This window comes from Centrocercus urophasianus, unplaced genomic scaffold, assembly GCF_019232065.1.
Source record: "Centrocercus urophasianus isolate 14NV4802_14NV808 unplaced genomic scaffold, USGS_Curo_1.0 seq_73, whole genome shotgun sequence".
In the NCBI taxonomy this organism is placed as follows: Eukaryota; Metazoa; Chordata; class Aves; order Galliformes; family Phasianidae; genus Centrocercus; species Centrocercus urophasianus.
In genome coordinates, this window is record NW_024885344.1 from 11,838,544 (window position 1) to 11,854,874 (window position 16,331).

A 16,331-nucleotide genomic window follows, 5' to 3' on the forward strand; every position below is an offset into this window, starting at 1 on the left:
AGAAATGAATCACTTGTTACATCAGAACTTCAGATGTGCCCTGTCCATCTGAAAGGGTACTTTGTCAGCAAAGAAACTGAGTGAGCAGCAGTTTTACATCTAAATGCTGACAACGCATAAAATTTGTAACAAATGTAGTTCTTGTCCCAAATTGGTTACCCTGCAGGCAAGATGATCTAGAAGGAGAGGAAAGTGTTATTATCACCAGTAGGCTGCCATGGGTCATGAGGGAGAAGGGCTGATCATTCTGAAATCTCTTTTCAATGCAGTTTAGCCACCCAGTGTGAGCTGCTCACATTTGTTTGTATTGCACAGCAGTGAAAAATCCCAGTTGCAGAGCAAGCTGCAGCGTGCTGTGTAAACAGGGGAGGGTCCCTGTCCCCAAGGGGAGATCAGAGGCAGCAGGTTAACATGGATGGGAGTACAGGAAGACACCATTGTTCTGGCTGCAGGGCAGGCGACAGCACAGTGGTCTCGGTTCACCAGCAGCCTGGTGCTTGTCCTGACTTTTAAGCATTCAGGTAGAGAGGCTATAGAATGACAAAAAAGCAGGGTTTGTTTATAAACCAAGCATAGAAAGTTGTACCATGACATTCATCAGCACTGCAGAGCATTTTTATTTTGAAACCTACATGGGCCAGAGTGAAAGGAATTCAGTGTTTGTGTGGTCCCATCCATAGCCAAAAGGGGCTGCTAGGAGAGAGGAAGACTTTTGCTACCTGCACTGTTAGCACCATGGAATTTTGGTCTTTGCAAAGGGTTGTAACATGGAGGCAATACGATAAATTCTCCATGGGTTTCTGATTATAACCATCTCCCTAGTATAAAGCTGTCATCTCACACCTCTGCTTGGTTCTGGCATAACATTATGTCCCTATTTACAACAGGCTTGAAATAGCCTTCAAACACTTCTTACAGAAAGCTGAGGGAAGGACTAGAGGTATCAGAAGGTACCGACAGACATTAAGGACTAATCTGAAGAAAGAAGAAAAGGGAAGCCCTTTGCTGCTCCAGCTTTTTCCCTTTTCTGAGATGACAGTCCCTTTCTAAGTGTGCATATTTTCTCCTCCAAAAGGTGTGTGCTTTTCAGCATGACATCTCAGATGCTGTGCAGAGGTTGCTGCAGCAGTGAGTGTCACTGAACTCCTTCACCTTGTGCCCCTGAAGCTACCGTAGAATCCCAGCTCAGCTTATGGTCCCCAAAAGCCAAGGTGAAGATGATGATGTTTCTTTGAGGAGAGCTGCCAGTTCTGCCCATGATGCAAATACAGACTGGAAAAGGCAGGAGCCCTGTTCACATAGGGAACCATAAAGTCCTGGAGCACTACACAGAGAGCCAGGCATGCAGCCTACACCATTGCCTCCAGGATTGGGGCAGCTGGGAAGAGAACACGAGGCTGTAGCAGTGGTGGTCCTAGCACTGCAGAAATAAATATCAGCTCTATTGTTGCCAAGCTGTCTGTTAGGGCTGGGGAGTTGTGAGATATGCGGTGTGTGAAGCTGGGAGTGTAATCTCCTCTCAAATATTTGGATAACGGTTGGTGCCTCCAGTCAGCCACTGAAATTAAGATAATGTGGCTGGGAGACTCCATCAGGACCAGGAACTGTAGCTGCTTTCTATGGCTTTACTGCAACCATCTAAACCCACCTCTGTGTGTGCTAAAGGGGCAGAGTGCAATACTGTTTGCCACTTCAAACTGGCAACATCAGTAGGGTTCATGTTTTGAACCTTTATTTCTATACAATGGCAGCAATCATATGTGGGGAGAGCATGACGATGGGCTGAAGAAAGTGCTCTGGTTGCTGAGGAAGATGATATCTGAAGGGAGCTGAGTACATCTCAGGGGCCAAGTGTGTTGGCAGACCCAACAGGCTTGTTCCCTTTGGTCTGGGACTGCATCTTGGTTTTTGTTGTGCTGACCTCTTGTTGCTTTGGTTGGATGGACTGGATGTGCTTTGCACTGGAAGGAGGATGCGTTTGCTGCACTTCTTGGCAAGCACCAGTGAGGTGAAGAAAAAGTCCTAGCTCCATTTAGCAGTAGTGTTGCAGTTTCTGCACATGAGTTAGGGCTGGCTCAGCACGGCCCACGGGTGGCTTTCGGTGATCTCCTAAACCCCTCAGCAAAAGCCTGTTGAGTCACTTGGGAGCAATGCAATAGAAAGCTGATAACAGCAGCAGTCTAGAAATAGATCTGAAGGGATTGGGTTTTTAAACTGGTGACTAACTTGGACAAGGCTTAGCCAAGCTTGAACTGGTTATGTCCCATCAAATTCAGCCACAGATGATTCAGCTCCAGTGCAGAGCTGAAGTCTGCGTGGTCCTACATCTCCATGCTGCAACACATGCTGGGCCTCCCTGCAGTTTTGGAGCCCATCTTCTAAAACTGGAGCCGTCTTCTGAAACGGCCAGGGGCCAGGGGCCTAGTGAGGCCACCTCCCAGCATGTCAGGAGCCACAGCCCACCCCTGCCCGCTCCTTTCCCAGAGAGCAGAGGAATGGGTTCATGGCCTCTCGCCCAGCCCGGCTCACCCCGCTGTGGGCCAGCGCTCCTTGCAGGCAAGGTGGTCACCCTTGCTCCTGCGGCCGCTTTTTCCCAACAGCCACTGCATGACTCAGAGGGGATTTAGTCAGGGCTGGGGGAGGGAAAGACGTTAAACAGGCTTTTCCCTAATGAGGTGTGACGCCAGCTGGAGAGGGGGAGAATCCTGCTTTTCTCCTGTCTCTTGCTCTCTCCAGCTACCCGAGGAGGAGGAGATGTGTCCCCCCCTTCCTCTGCTGATTTGCTGCCTCTTCTGTTTCCTTTCTGTTCTGTCCCCAAAGCATTTTGGCAAGGTTCAGATTTCTGCGCTCACAGCTCAGTGCTCAAAGAGAAAAGGGAAAAACAAAAGGGTTGCAGGCGCAGGGGGGAGGGATGGTGGCAGGGAGGAAGCCCAGAGCCCGTCTGGAGCACAGGGATGGGCGCCCAGGGGCAGGCCCTGCCATGAGGACTGAGGCTCGGTGGCCTCTTTCTCCTGAGAGTCCCTTACCCTGCTTCATTCACCATTCTATGGACTTTGTGGGCTGCTGGTGGAGGGGATGGCTGGGAAAACAAGGTTAAATCCTCCTCCTCCACAACCTGGGCTGAAGCAGTAGGTGCAAACCCAAGAGGATCCCAATTCTGTGATCCAGAAATGTTGAGATCTACATGTCACGCTCCCTGGTGTTCCCACAGCACCTTGTGCATGTGGGGAAAGTCCTGCACTCAGATGCTCTGGGGCAGAAAGCATTGCACCTAGGTACAAAATGGTGCTGAACTGAATGGGGCTCAGAAAGCTCCAGGGAGACCTTGCTGTGGCCTTAGAGTACATGAAGGAGCTTACAAACATGAGAGAGAACATTTTACATGGCCTAGTAGTGATAGGACCAGAAGCGGGGAGATTTAGGTTAGATGTTAGAAACAAATTCCTTATTCAGGAGGCAGTGAGGCCCTGGCACAGCTGCCCAGAGAAGCTGTGGTTGCCCCATCCCTGGAGTGTTCAGGGCCAGGCTGGATGGGGATGGGGCCCTGGGCAGCCTGAGCTGCTGGGTTGCAGTCCTGCCCATGGCAGGAGTTTGGAACGGGATGGTCTTTAAAGTCCCTTCCAGCCCGAGCTATTTTGTGCTTCTATGATTCTCTGACCTTTCACTGGGAAAGTACATCTCGCTACTCCTGCCCTATCAAAAGCAGCAACCCAAGAGAAGTAGACCAGAGCTTGATAGACAGTATCAGTATCTTTCTCCAAGGCTTTACAGGACAGCATGTCCTTATCTTTTTCCTGGATGAATGGCCACCCCGGACAAATAACTACTGCAGAAGTGACCAAGGGGAAGCAGGGGAGGCTACTCCACCCTGTGTGCCCATCCTCACCCTGCATCTCAGGAATGTCCCTTATCTCCCCGAGCGACCTGCAGGCTCCCAAAATGTAAAGGTCACTGCTGGGCCTGGAGAACAATCGCTTGCAATACAGGACTATCTGAGGGGATTGTGGCTGCTGTTTAATGAGTGCTAGTCAAACAGCAGGCTGAAAGGGCTCACGGGAAGCAATTTAAATATCCCTTCCTACAAAAGGCTGTCACATCCCAGCAAAGGCAGGCTGGTGACTGACGGCTTTAGTGCACAAGTGTACTATGGGTGAGGGAAAGGGGGAGGGATATCCTCAATTGGAGGCTTACTGTTTTACCCTTTCCTCTGACTCCTCACATTTCATTTTTTACAAGGTCCCTGTGATAACCTACCTGAACATTTCTGGAGGTGTCTGAGCACATTGCATACTTTTTTTTCTTTTCTTTCTTTCTTTTTTTTTTTTTAAGTTATTCTTCTCTCAAGTGTGTTTTGTTAGAGGGCAGATGACTGCCAAAGTCCTTCACAAACAAAATAAGTCAATGCCTCCAAAATACTAGCTGATTACCAAGAGAATTCACTTGGTGATTATTATTTACATAGCATGATTGCTGTTTATATAGCAATAACATCACTCCATCTGAGTGATGGCAAGCAGTAACTGTACTTTTTGCATCAACTTCTCATTAGGCAGAATAGTCATCTTGAGGCCAGAACTGAGATTCCTGGGACATTTTCTATCTCGCAGCAGGATGCTGTGTTAGGCTTAGGCTGCCCCTTGTTCTTTCTCTGCCTCAAGATTTCCTGTAATAGATGTGTTTAATACATTCTTCACAGGGCAGGTGTCAGGCTTCTGCTTATGAAGCACTCTGGGTACTCTGCCAAAGGTAAATAAGAGTAGTGTTCATAATGAAAATATGCTATTAATACATTTCCACTAAAAAAAAAATCTATAAACAGCATTTAATCTGCAATCTATTATCAATAATTTTATTACTGTCATTACTGAGGTCTAATAAAAAAGCATTTTTCTTCTTTATTGGGTAAGTGCCAAAGTGTTTATCCTTTATTCTCTGGTCATTAACCTTTATTCTATGGCCATTAGCTTAGCCGTTTGTGTCTGTTGAGTAGCATTCAAGTAGGAGTTTGTATTCAATCCATTATTTACTCTGAAACTCAAAAAGAATAGCTTCTTATGGCTCCGTTATTTTTCAATGTCGAATCTTGTTGCTAAGTTAACTGCTGATGATCACTCTAGTAGTAATTGGATTTTTCATACTGTGAGTAATTTTCTGGAAAATGAACACAACTGTAGCTAACTCAGTGACATTTTGAAAGTAAAGCTTGAAATCTCTTGGTGAAAAGCACACGTTCTGCACACAATAAGAGACCAGGTGATCGGTTGGACTAGATGTTCCTAAAGGTATTTCCAACCTTAATGATTCTACGATTCTGTGAAAATACCAAATATCTACATTTCAGAATTTTATCTTTTTTATCAGTGAGTTTATGCAGCACACCTTTATGCAACCTCTACTGTGCTGAAATAAGCTGTAATACTCTCCACTGCTCTGTCAGGGGTTGAGGGTTGAGGGTGGGGTCGTGAGGTTGGACATCCCTCCATTCCTTCTTTCTACCTTCTTGAAAAAAAGTGAAGAGAAATCAATTAAAAACAGGCATTTTGATTATTTTCTTTGAGGCGTTTTTTTCTTGCTAGCTTTCAGCCTTTTCTGCCTTCCTGTCTAAAATTCCTCTTTATGAGTGGCTATTTGGGCCATACTTAAATGAACTCACTAGTCGTAGTGAGTAGAAAATAAAGAAGAATGAAACTGCTGATTCATGCCCATCGGTAGAACACAGGAGAAATCATGGATTTCTTATTAGACCATAGCATCTTAACCTGACTGAACCATATTTTTCTGTTTCCAGAGGAAAGCTGAAGAGTGTCATTCAGTAAAACCCTTTCAAGGTCCTCATGTAAACTCTTGAAGTGAAGAAGTGGTAGTAGCAGTGTTCTTAATGATAGGGACGTTTGGCTTACCCCGTGTATGCCTTCCTCCTGTACATGTACTTTAGGCTGCTTGGCTCTTCTTGGTCCTGATAAGCTAACAGTATATTTTGAGGAATTAGTTTGATGGCTGGATTTTTTTTCTCTTTTTTTTTTTTTTTTTTTAACTCATTAGGAACTGGAAGCTGCTCTTCACAGGGATGATGTGGAGTTTATCAGCGACCTGATCGCCTGCCTTCTTCAAGGTTGCTATCAGCGCAGAGACATCACGTGAGTAACCTCGCTCCGTGGCTTAAGTGCTTTGCATGGGAGCTAATTAACAGTCACAGGGATGTTTCACAGCTTTGGAGTGATGACATAGCAGTGACCAGCAGTCACTAGCAATCAGGCTAGATTCTTCACTAAGTGGAAGGGAATTCCAGTTCTTCAAGGGCTGAGTTGCAGGTTGTTGATTTGATGGGCCCATTGTTAAGCAAACTTCTTTGGGAGAAAAAAATATTCAGATCCCATGCAAATCTGTTTAATGTTCTGCTGTGGTGCTAACACATACAGAGAACGTCTGCTTTTGTGTTCCAAACTCTTATTTGGTCAGTTTAGTAATACCACAGTAAATGTTTAAATCATCACACATTTGAGGGATGTGGTTTAGTGGGTATGGTGGTGATTGGTTGATGGTTGGACTAGATGATTTTAGCGGTCTTTTCCAACCTTAATGATTCTGTGATTCCATGTTTTCAATATTTTCTATGCATTGCTTAGAATAAAACTTGCTGTTCCACAAGCCATTTCACTTGCATGGAAGACCCCACTGCTTTACAGAGAAAACTGTAATTTTCTTGGAAATAAGAGGAGCATTGGAAGCAGTTCAGTTGCAGAATGCTGGAAAGTGCTTTCACATGTCTCTGGATGTTGAAACATCAAGAGTACACTTCATTAGTATCCACGTAAAGTAGCCTTCTGACAAGAGACTGCTGTCTCATTTCATCCATTTCATCCATTCTTTGGATGATCACTGCTCCCACAATGGAATGTGCTCCCAGTGATAACAGTGCTCTTTATTTGTTCTTCTACCACGAATCATGTTAATAAGAAAGCATAACTGAGGAGAAAAAGACAACTTGGCAACAGCTGCTGTTGCTTAGAAGAGGTACTTAGGCAAATACATAGGCATAACCACAGGTGCTTGTACACTATTTTTAATCAACTGATAATGTTTATGTGTGTGTGTATGTGTATATATGCCCCAAAAGTATGTTTTCTTGCACTGCTGCTTTGCCAATGGGCCCATGTTCATTTTGGGACCTGAACAAGGCAACTGTACTGTGTGTAGTGTCTCTGAAAGAAATTGATGTGGTGAGAAGCTTGATCGTAAAGTGACTACAATAACATACACCTCCTTCATCAAAGTAGTCACAGAGCAATGTGCAATCCTGCTTATAAACTTATAACACCAACTTTATTTGTTCGTGCTGGAAACACTGGAAGTGTAGTTCCAGTGTGTAGTTCAAGTGTTTTGCATGCCTTCAATCTGTTCACCTTTGTGAAACAGAGGAAGATTTGTCTTTGCTAAATTGGATGAAATCAGCATTCTGAGGTTCTCCTAAACTCTCAAGACCTAAGAGTGTTCACTTAACAGTTGCACTCTTTAACTGACTCCCCTTTCTCTGTTATTTTAATTAAGAAAAATCAGGCATGATTCATGAGTGAGTTGTTGGCACGCTGTTTGTCTTTTGGGGGGCTTTGCACATGTACACGTGCACATTCACTCACATACAGTAACATGACTCACCTGGCAGCTCAGCAGTGTGTACGGATTCAATATTGTGTATAGGTACCAGTTTGTGTGCATGTAAATACAGGCTTGCTTAAGTCTGAGCTGCAAAAGATAAAACGAGGTAATGCCACTGCAGAAAAAAGAAGTGGTAAGCCAAGCATGTTTTTGTACAGCCTAGTACCTTCACAACTGTTGCTCTCTCTATCTGCATATAAGAGGTGATGTGGGAAATAGAGAGCTTACACCTTCTCCAAAAGATTGTGCTAAGGAGAACATGAGATCCCTGAAGGGAAGCCAGCTCAGCCTTTCAACAGCACCTCCTGTAGAATGGGGCTAATGAATGGACAGGGGAATAACAAGAAAAGTATTTTTCCCAGGGGACCTGGGGATTGAAGCACAGCAGGAGCAAAGCATTGGAAATAGTGGAAGGAGAGTATCAGGAAAACTGGAATTACTGAACCTCTGGGAAGGAGGGTTCTGAAGCACTGCAGGAAAAGCAGGAGAAGGAAGCAGGCTGGAAACAGAAGGAAAGATGCCATATGCAAAAGGATGCTATGAATAAAGAAGCATTAAGATTCAGTCTAAACCTTAGGCTTAATCCTAGTCTAGTTAGTCTAATCTTAAACTGATTTTTAGCCAAAAAACTGTAGATAAATGAAAAATGATGGCCTGGATGTACTTAAACAAAGTTGACCTGCTGCTTGTTTATGCTTATGCAACCAGCCGTGGAGTATTTATTCAAAATAACCTTGTGTTTTTAAATCCTAAAGTTCTCATTGTTCCTTAAGATTTATTTCCATCACCTTTGTTCCTTCTACTCTGAGCTCAAGAGCCTTGGCCAGTACTCAGCTTTCCTAATCTACTCAGTTTGTCCCTAGTTAACGGTAAAGAATTGAGCCTCTAATTGACCTTTTGAGTGCTCAGTGGACAAAAATGTGCAAGTGTAAGAGGCAGAACTTGTGTGGAAGATGAGCTTAGATCTGTCTTTTTATGATAAACCAACACTCTGTATTTTTTTGTTGCAGACAGGTAGGAGGTGTGTGTGTTGCGTGGGAAAAATCAGCAGTCTCATAGACCATCACAGTGGCATTACAATAGCAATTTCTACAGTCATTTGTGTTCTGCATCCTTCTGCTGAAGCTCTGAGCTGTTAATCTTTAGCCTGTAAACATTGCTTCCTTTTGCACCCATGAGGGGAAGGTAGGAGCTTGCTTTCATCCTCGGTTTGGGGCTGGAATACTGAGGCTCATGCACAAGATGCTTAATAAAACTTCATATAAAATGTCGTTTACCTGCTTCTCAGAGGGTTTTTGAGGTTTAATTAGATTTGTAGTCTTACCTCTTTGATGGCCAAAATGTTATCTGTCTATGCTTTCTCACAGTCTGTCTGGCAGTAGATTGCAGTCCTTGTCACATCTGTTTTGACGGCATGCAGAACTTACTGGTGAGCCGGGTTGCCTGGCTTTAATCATGTATCATAAAGGGGTATAAAACTGTCACATACCTTTGCTAATTATAATGTGCTCTCAATTAATTTTGGAAGTGGAACCTCGCTGAGAGCCCTTCTAACACACAATTTAACATAGTCTTAAGTTGATTTGCTTATTATTCGGGGGGGGTGGAGAACCAGATAAATAATTCCGTAGGATTCTGTGATTCTTGGTTTTTAAGTAGAGCACTGTGTTTTGCAGCTTTCCTTTGGTTTTGATATTCTTTATGACAGACTTGCATACGAGAGAGACTGTTTTTCACTCGGTTTGATGGTTAAGGAGTCTTGACTGTCTTGTAACTTACAACTTCCTTTAAGGATATAATTTCACTACTGCGGTTATTCAGTGGGATGCCGTATGTTAGTCTCCAAATTGTTATTTATCATAATCACAACAGTTGGGAACACTCTTTGTTGACCTGATTCTTAACACATTAAGCATTGTAGAAGCACAGGACTTAGAAGATGGTAGCCTGCATTTCTGTTTTCCAGCATCTTTAGCAATGACCCAATAGCTGTCCTTGTTTGGCAACAGGCAGGCAAAGCATTTGCCCAGAACAATTTCTCTCTTTCTCTTCTCTCTCCCTTCTGATCCAAAATATTTTTGTGTCATAACCTGCAGCTTTTGTTGTTTTGTAAATGCTCTTAATAGTGTTCACGTAGCATCCATACCATCGAAGTACTAACCATAGAATAACTGATACTCTTGAAGCCTTTTTCTATGATCTCTCTTCCCAGTCTTATGTTATAGGCACAATTTGGTTTGATGTCAGTGAGTTTACCCATATGTTTTTCCAACCTTTAGAATTTGAGCACAGACCTCGAAGTCTCTATATTTCTTTTAATTGTTTCAAAATGCACCTGCCTGGAAAGCAGGGAGTGGCAAGGTAGAGAACTCTTTATAGAATTTGGGGTTTGTACAGCAAATTTTTAGAGCTGTTTTTAAAAGCAGTCATGTTTGGTTCAGAATCTCTCTTGATACAAATTGGGCAGCTGCATAGTCCCTAGGGACTGCCACTTTACTTCCAGCAGGAAATGTGACTTGATGACTTGTATCAAGACAGGAAGATCAGAGCTTCAGCTAACAGCAAAGGCCACAGCAGGAGCCTTCTGCAGCTGTTTTAAAGTCAGAAGTGATGGTGTGACATGGATGTGCACACTCAACTAAAATAATCCAGAAAAAAGCTCCCACTGTTCGACATTTCTTTAGGTGAAACAACAGCTCCGTTGTTGCATTTTAGCTACTTTTCAATGCGATGGCATAAAAAATTTCAATGGCTTCATCGTGCTTCTCACTGGGAAATGTTTTACATGCTACTGTCTCTTGAAAGAACATTTTAATTACTTTTCTTATAACATGTGTCACTTTTTATTTTTTCAACATGGACAAAGGTGCAAGAAAGTGAGGAGAGGAGCAAAACAATCTCGCAGCTCTTGCTGTGCCCCATGAGACTTTGCTTCTTTAATCTTGGAAGTCTGGTCCATCATGGTTACTGAAAGTTAGATAATTGACTCACGGCACCACAGAAAGCCTTCGCTTACTCAAGAACCTCAATTATTATTCTTTTTTTTATTTGCTCTCCTAAAGCACTGGAATTTTTTTCTTCCCAAGTGGATGTTTTTTGTGCCCACCTTCAGTTCTTTCTGGATCTGTAAACTAACCTTGGAGTCTTTGGCCTGTAGTTTGTGCTTGCTTTGCTCTAATGAGGACTTTCCCTAACTTCCTCTCTGCCCTCATTTTTCTGAATTACTTCTCTCCTATCCTTATTTGAGGCATTGAGACTCCCACTGTGATGACTGAAGAACTATATTCCCTCTCTGTTGAACTGACAATCCAGAATACTGCCTCTACTCTTACTGATTTTCTAATGCTTGTTCTGTAATCAGGTATTCGAGTGATCACCAGAAAAAGATAAGGGATAATCTGAAATCGTCTTACCCATCTGGGCAGAATGCCTGCTTTTGTGTTTAATAGCTCTGACTATTTCACTTCTTGTTTTTGCTTTGTCATTTTCTGTTCACCCTTGTTCTTTATTCTATGTGGACTTTGTCTTTAAAGGGTGCTTTGGTAGAAATGCCTTCAGTAAAATGTTTCACATCTTGAAATTGCTCCTCTGCAGATGACTCTACAGAGCTGCTTCCTTACAGAAACTGCTGTATATTGGTTTGGTGTAGGGAATAAAGTAGCAAATTGTCTGGGATAGCTGGTAAACCAGTGCCAGGTTTTCAAGCTCATGGATACTGTGATGAACCAGGCTGCAGAAATAGCTAAGCTGACGTACCGTGACAGTCTGAATGGATCCAATGCCTCAGTTGGTGCCGTAAAATCTGGGGATATCTGGGGCAGACAGTCTCAGCTCTGTCACGGCAGACCTGGGGAACAATACCTTTTGGAAAGAGTTTACAGCCAATGCTTGCACTTGTGCCAGTGACCTCGATTACAACAACTGTTTCAATGGCCCAGTCACAAACCACCTCACTAAGTCAGAATCATATTCGTGAGTGCCAAGTGAATATCAACAAGATCAGCATTATTTAGGGCCTGACTTTTAACAAGTGCTGCGTTGCGTATGTCGTGGAGATTGGTGGATGGCCTCTCAAATTGGCCCAGTATCATCAAAGCAGGAGATATCTAGAGAGGGCGAGGGAGATGAAGTGGCTGCATTGCTCATCTTGCATCTAATATTACTATTTATTGTAATAATAGCCAAGCCACGCAAGGTGAGGCTTTTAAAGGGTAAAAAGTGGAAATGAGGCAGTTGGCAGGTGTTGGGAAAGGAAGGATGAGATTACAGCAGTAAAATAACATGGTCATTCAGTGATTAATGAGTAGTACAGTAGAATAAAATTAAAGAGAGTTTGAGTATAAATAAAGCTAAGTAAGCGTCTTTGATTCTCAGATGGATAAAATGAATCTCTAAAGAAGAATTTGAAGAAAAGTTGGTTGTGTACTCTGGAAGTGCTATTCCACAGATGTGGTGGGAAAGACAGTGTGTGTGAAAACTGCATCATTGCCAGGGCAGATGGATGAGAGACGAATAGATTGGATAGCTGGGGAGAGGGAGTTATGCAAAGTATTGACAGGAAGGAATAGGTGGCTAGACTTAAAAGGCTGGATAAAGAACGATCAGTGAAGGGCCCTGGAAACTGCAATGATGCCATAATGCTGCTGTCGTTGTTTCAAATATGAAATGGACAGCTGTGTGTTTAAGTTTTTGATATTGCAAACTAAGTACTCCCGAGAGGGGGAAGATAGTGATGACAAGGAAATAAATTGAGAAAGCATGTGGAAAAAGTCTGATGTTCAGACAGAAGGAAGCAGATAAAGAAAGAACAATGGAGAAAAAGGGAAAAGATGTGGAAGTCCTCTCTATGTAAAACCTTTGTCCTCACTTCTGAGTCTTGCATTTCAAAATAGTGATGTTCCAAACCACTGGTACAGGATTTTTGCTCTAGCACATCTGTGCTGTTAGGTCACCTCCTAGCACCTCAGTGAGGCTCTGAAACCGGTCTTTCGAAGCCTCAGGATGAGTATTGGAGAAGTCGTTTTCTGGAGCCTTTTAACCTCAATGAGCTTGATGAACATCTGAAGTAGGTACTGGCCAGCTATGAATCTACTACAATCAGTTTCTGTTCAAAATCATCTTTGCTTTTAGTTTTACCTTGTTTTATCTTCTATCCTTACTCCGTTTCCTTTTTACTCAGCAGCACAGGTAGTTTAAACTTTTGGAGAAAAGAGGAAAAGCCTGTTCTGAAACAAATACACAAAAAGTTTTTTTGAAGATCTACTTGCTTATCTGTAAAAACTTGTTCTTCTTGTCCCCCAAAATACTGCAGGGCTGGTTCTAGGACAAGAATTCACTAAGCTTGTTTGCTCGAAGACCACCCCTATGCCAGCTATTTTTTGCCTCAGAAAGGACTCTCTTCTCTCACATTAACTGCATCTTTCTGTGAGCAGCAAGGCAAATAAGGATTTGTTTCAAATGCATTTGTGCCATAATACACAAATGTGTCCTATTTCCCCATAATCAGTAAAATAAGTCCAGCTCCTTCTCCTCAGTGCTCATCATCACTATAATACCCTAAGGTCCTCCCTACAAGCCCTGAACAATCAGAATAGTGTACAGTGCAGCAACACTGTAGAGCTTCCTTATGGCTATAATTTGGAAGCATGGTTTCTGTTGGTGAGCACTAAGAATGAACAGTGCAGCATTAAGCTGGCTCCTCTTGTTCTTCAAGGATCCAGGAATGAATAGTAAGTAATGATCCTCTTCCAGTCTGAATGTGAAGCACAATGAGCATCATTCTTATTTGCTCTTTCAGAATATAAGAGATGTATTTGTGTCTTTCTTAAGCTGATCAGCTCCAGCTCTCAGGAGTTGATCTGCTTCTCTTTGGAATGAGTGTCACCATCAAATAACAGAAGCAGAAAGAGAAAGGTATAGAGATGAAAATCAGAAAGCACAGACTGAAGCCTGGGTGGTGCTTTTAAGGCAATCGGTGGGAGAAATGAAGTGCCACAACAAATGGACCAAAGTGTTTGCTGTTGTATCAGGTCGGCAGGTGAAAGTCAGGCTCTAGGTATGTTCCATTGTCCTTGACCATCCAGAAAGCTGTGTTCATCCCTACTGAGACAGAAGGTACTGTGCCTTAACATTCATTTCATCACTTTTGGAGCAGCTTGTTGTTGAGCATGCGCAGTGTGTGGTTGGTTGCCAAGGTCACGTAGAGTAAGCCACAAAAAGGAGAGGAAATAACTCAATACTAAGAGTCAAGCTGTGCACCTGGAGGCAGTGTGGTCAGAGCACAGCGATTCTCGTACATAATTCTGTCTGTGTGGCAGCAGAGATTCCTCCTTGAAGGGCCGCACGTCTCTTCCAGGTCAGATAAGTAGGCACTGGCTATGCACCCAGCCTATGTAAATCAAAGCCCCTCTTAGCCAAGCCCTTCAAAGCCGTAGCTGGCTGGCCTCCCAGCCTCCCCAGCATCGCCACTGACACAGATGGACAGAGCTAGCTTTCCCAAGGGTACTCATTTCCCTCTTGAGCACCCAGATCCTTCCTCTCCCTTTTTATTGTATCTAATAACTTGTGGATAGTTCTTTGGTTAGCTAATCAATAATTCTAACACCAATTTTTTTTTCTTCTTTTTGGTCCCTAGAGGGACAGGCATTTGTTATTCAAAGCCCAAGGTACTTGACAGAGTAGCAATGCAGAAGCCCCCAGGCTTCGAAAGCTGTCTGTGCTGTGGCATCATTATGCCTAGGAATGATTCCCATCCTCAATGCCTGATAAGCCTGAGGTGGAAAGAGCTGAGTGGAGAAGAATGCAGCATTCCAGATTCCTGAAGGGTGCTGGGAGGCAACCATCAGTGATGGGAGGCACCCATCTGTGCTGTGATTGGAGGAGTTTCTCTCTCACCTGCTCATCAGGGCCTTTCAGGATCAGCACTTTGCTTCCAGCTTTGTCTGACTCCTTTTAATAAATCCAGCCTCCTATCTGTGAAAGGAAGGCATCTCCCTTTGTTGAGTTGTGATCAGAAGTGTCCAGGATAGTTTTGTTTTGAGGCCTCGAAGCTGCTCCTTAAGCTCTAAAACTAACCCTGGGAATTGGTGTGTCTCAGATTTACTGCCTTGTGAGCGTATGCTCTGAGGAGAACCTTGGTTCCTTGCTTTTCAGTTGCATCCAAAGAGTGACATAATTTACTGATCCATTAAGTCTGTCAGTGTCATCAAGCCTACTGCCTGCTGCTGTGCTTGTAAAGTCTCCAGTTTGGCATCAGTGCTGCTTAATCTTCTCTTGGTGATATGATGTTTCACCAGGAGACCAGCTGTGTCCTACAGATTAGTGTATTCTCTGCCTAGTGCACCCGTGTTCTAATCTCAGTGCTGGTCATCATGACACTGCATTGCTTACCTTCCTAATCATGGGTACCAGCATGTGTACCAGTGCCTTCAGCACACATCCTGGTGTTGATGCTGAGCCTCTGGACATCTCTTCTTCCTCTTGACATTCTGTGGCGTGTTTTTCTGATTTTGAGCCTGGCAGAAAAGTGCACTTTGGAGTCTCAGGAGATTCCTTCCACTTTACTTAGCGTGCTGTCAGGGAAAAATTATGTTCCCAGTCTAGCTGCAGTGATGGATCTCTTTGGGTAAGGAAGCATTGAGTTCTGACTCTCCTCAGCTCTCCAGCCCTATTTGCTAGCCTTCCAGGGAGTTCATTGCTTAATGAAAACCATTTTCCCTGGCCCTTTCTCAGCCAAGATCAATGTCATCACACGATGAGAAATGGCATACAATTAGACTTTTCCCTTGAGATATCCCTCAGAATTACATGCCGCCTGGACACCAAGCTTCCTTCAAGCATGATGCAGAAAATTTTTCTGTTCTATCTATCATTAACCTTCTGCAGGGTCTTGGGTGAAATGTCATTTTCTGGTACTCTTCCACCTCGAACATAGTGCAGGATGGTACCACACTGTTACCAACTCTACCTTCCTTTCTGGGTAAAACTTCAGTAACTGGCACTGCCTCTTTCTTGGGCTCCCTTGGCTAAACAGATTGATTCTTCAAGGATGGTAAAGAGCATCTGACAGTGTTGGGGGTGTGCGTCTTGTCTCCCCTGTGACTGAAGAACTGGGCACCAAAGTGATCATCCCACGTTATTCAGTATTCTGCCTCCATCAATTTACAGATTTTTTTGGAAACAGTTATTTTGTAACGTCCAGCACTCATTTCCAGGAATGATATTTGCTCTTAGTGCAGGCCCTGATAAAGAAGCAGAAACCATTCATTGCTTGGCAGACGCTCAAGTCGTCTTCCCACTCAAGCAGGATATCTGACAGACCATCCTTCCAGGAGTTTTCTGAAGATTTGTAGACCTTTCCAGATGCCTAGTTTAGAATTTCAACTGTATCTCAAGGAAATGAGATTTGTATTTTTAGGCATGAAGGAAAAAAAAAAAAAAAGCTTCAATATTATCTACTTTCCTGGGCACATGCTGGAGCTGTGATGCATGTTTCAACGTGGTGGTAGGCAAATGCATAGCGGTTGTTGTTGAGAATAGTTTGAGAATAATTTCCACTTGGAGTTTAAACCTCTCCTTGCTCATCTTCTGGCTTGTACCTCACATTTGAAGGCAACTGATTCATTACTGCACCTTTTGGTGAAACTGGATAAGCTGTGGAGTACACAGTATCTGTG

The 16,331-nt window shown here is 43.5% G+C and overlaps 1 protein-coding gene across 1 annotated transcript in view; it reads left to right on the top strand.

The window, feature by feature from the left end:
- Positions 1–6,046: 6,046 nt before the first annotated feature.
- LOC122170806 (cat eye syndrome critical region protein 2) overlaps positions 6,047–16,331 on the top strand; it is a 45,220-nt gene continuing 34,935 nt past the window's right edge. Inside the window, exon 1 of the mRNA XM_042838004.1 lies at positions 6,047–6,137. The gene's annotated coding sequence lies outside the window, so the exon portion shown is untranslated. The remainder of the gene's footprint in view (positions 6,138–16,331) is intronic.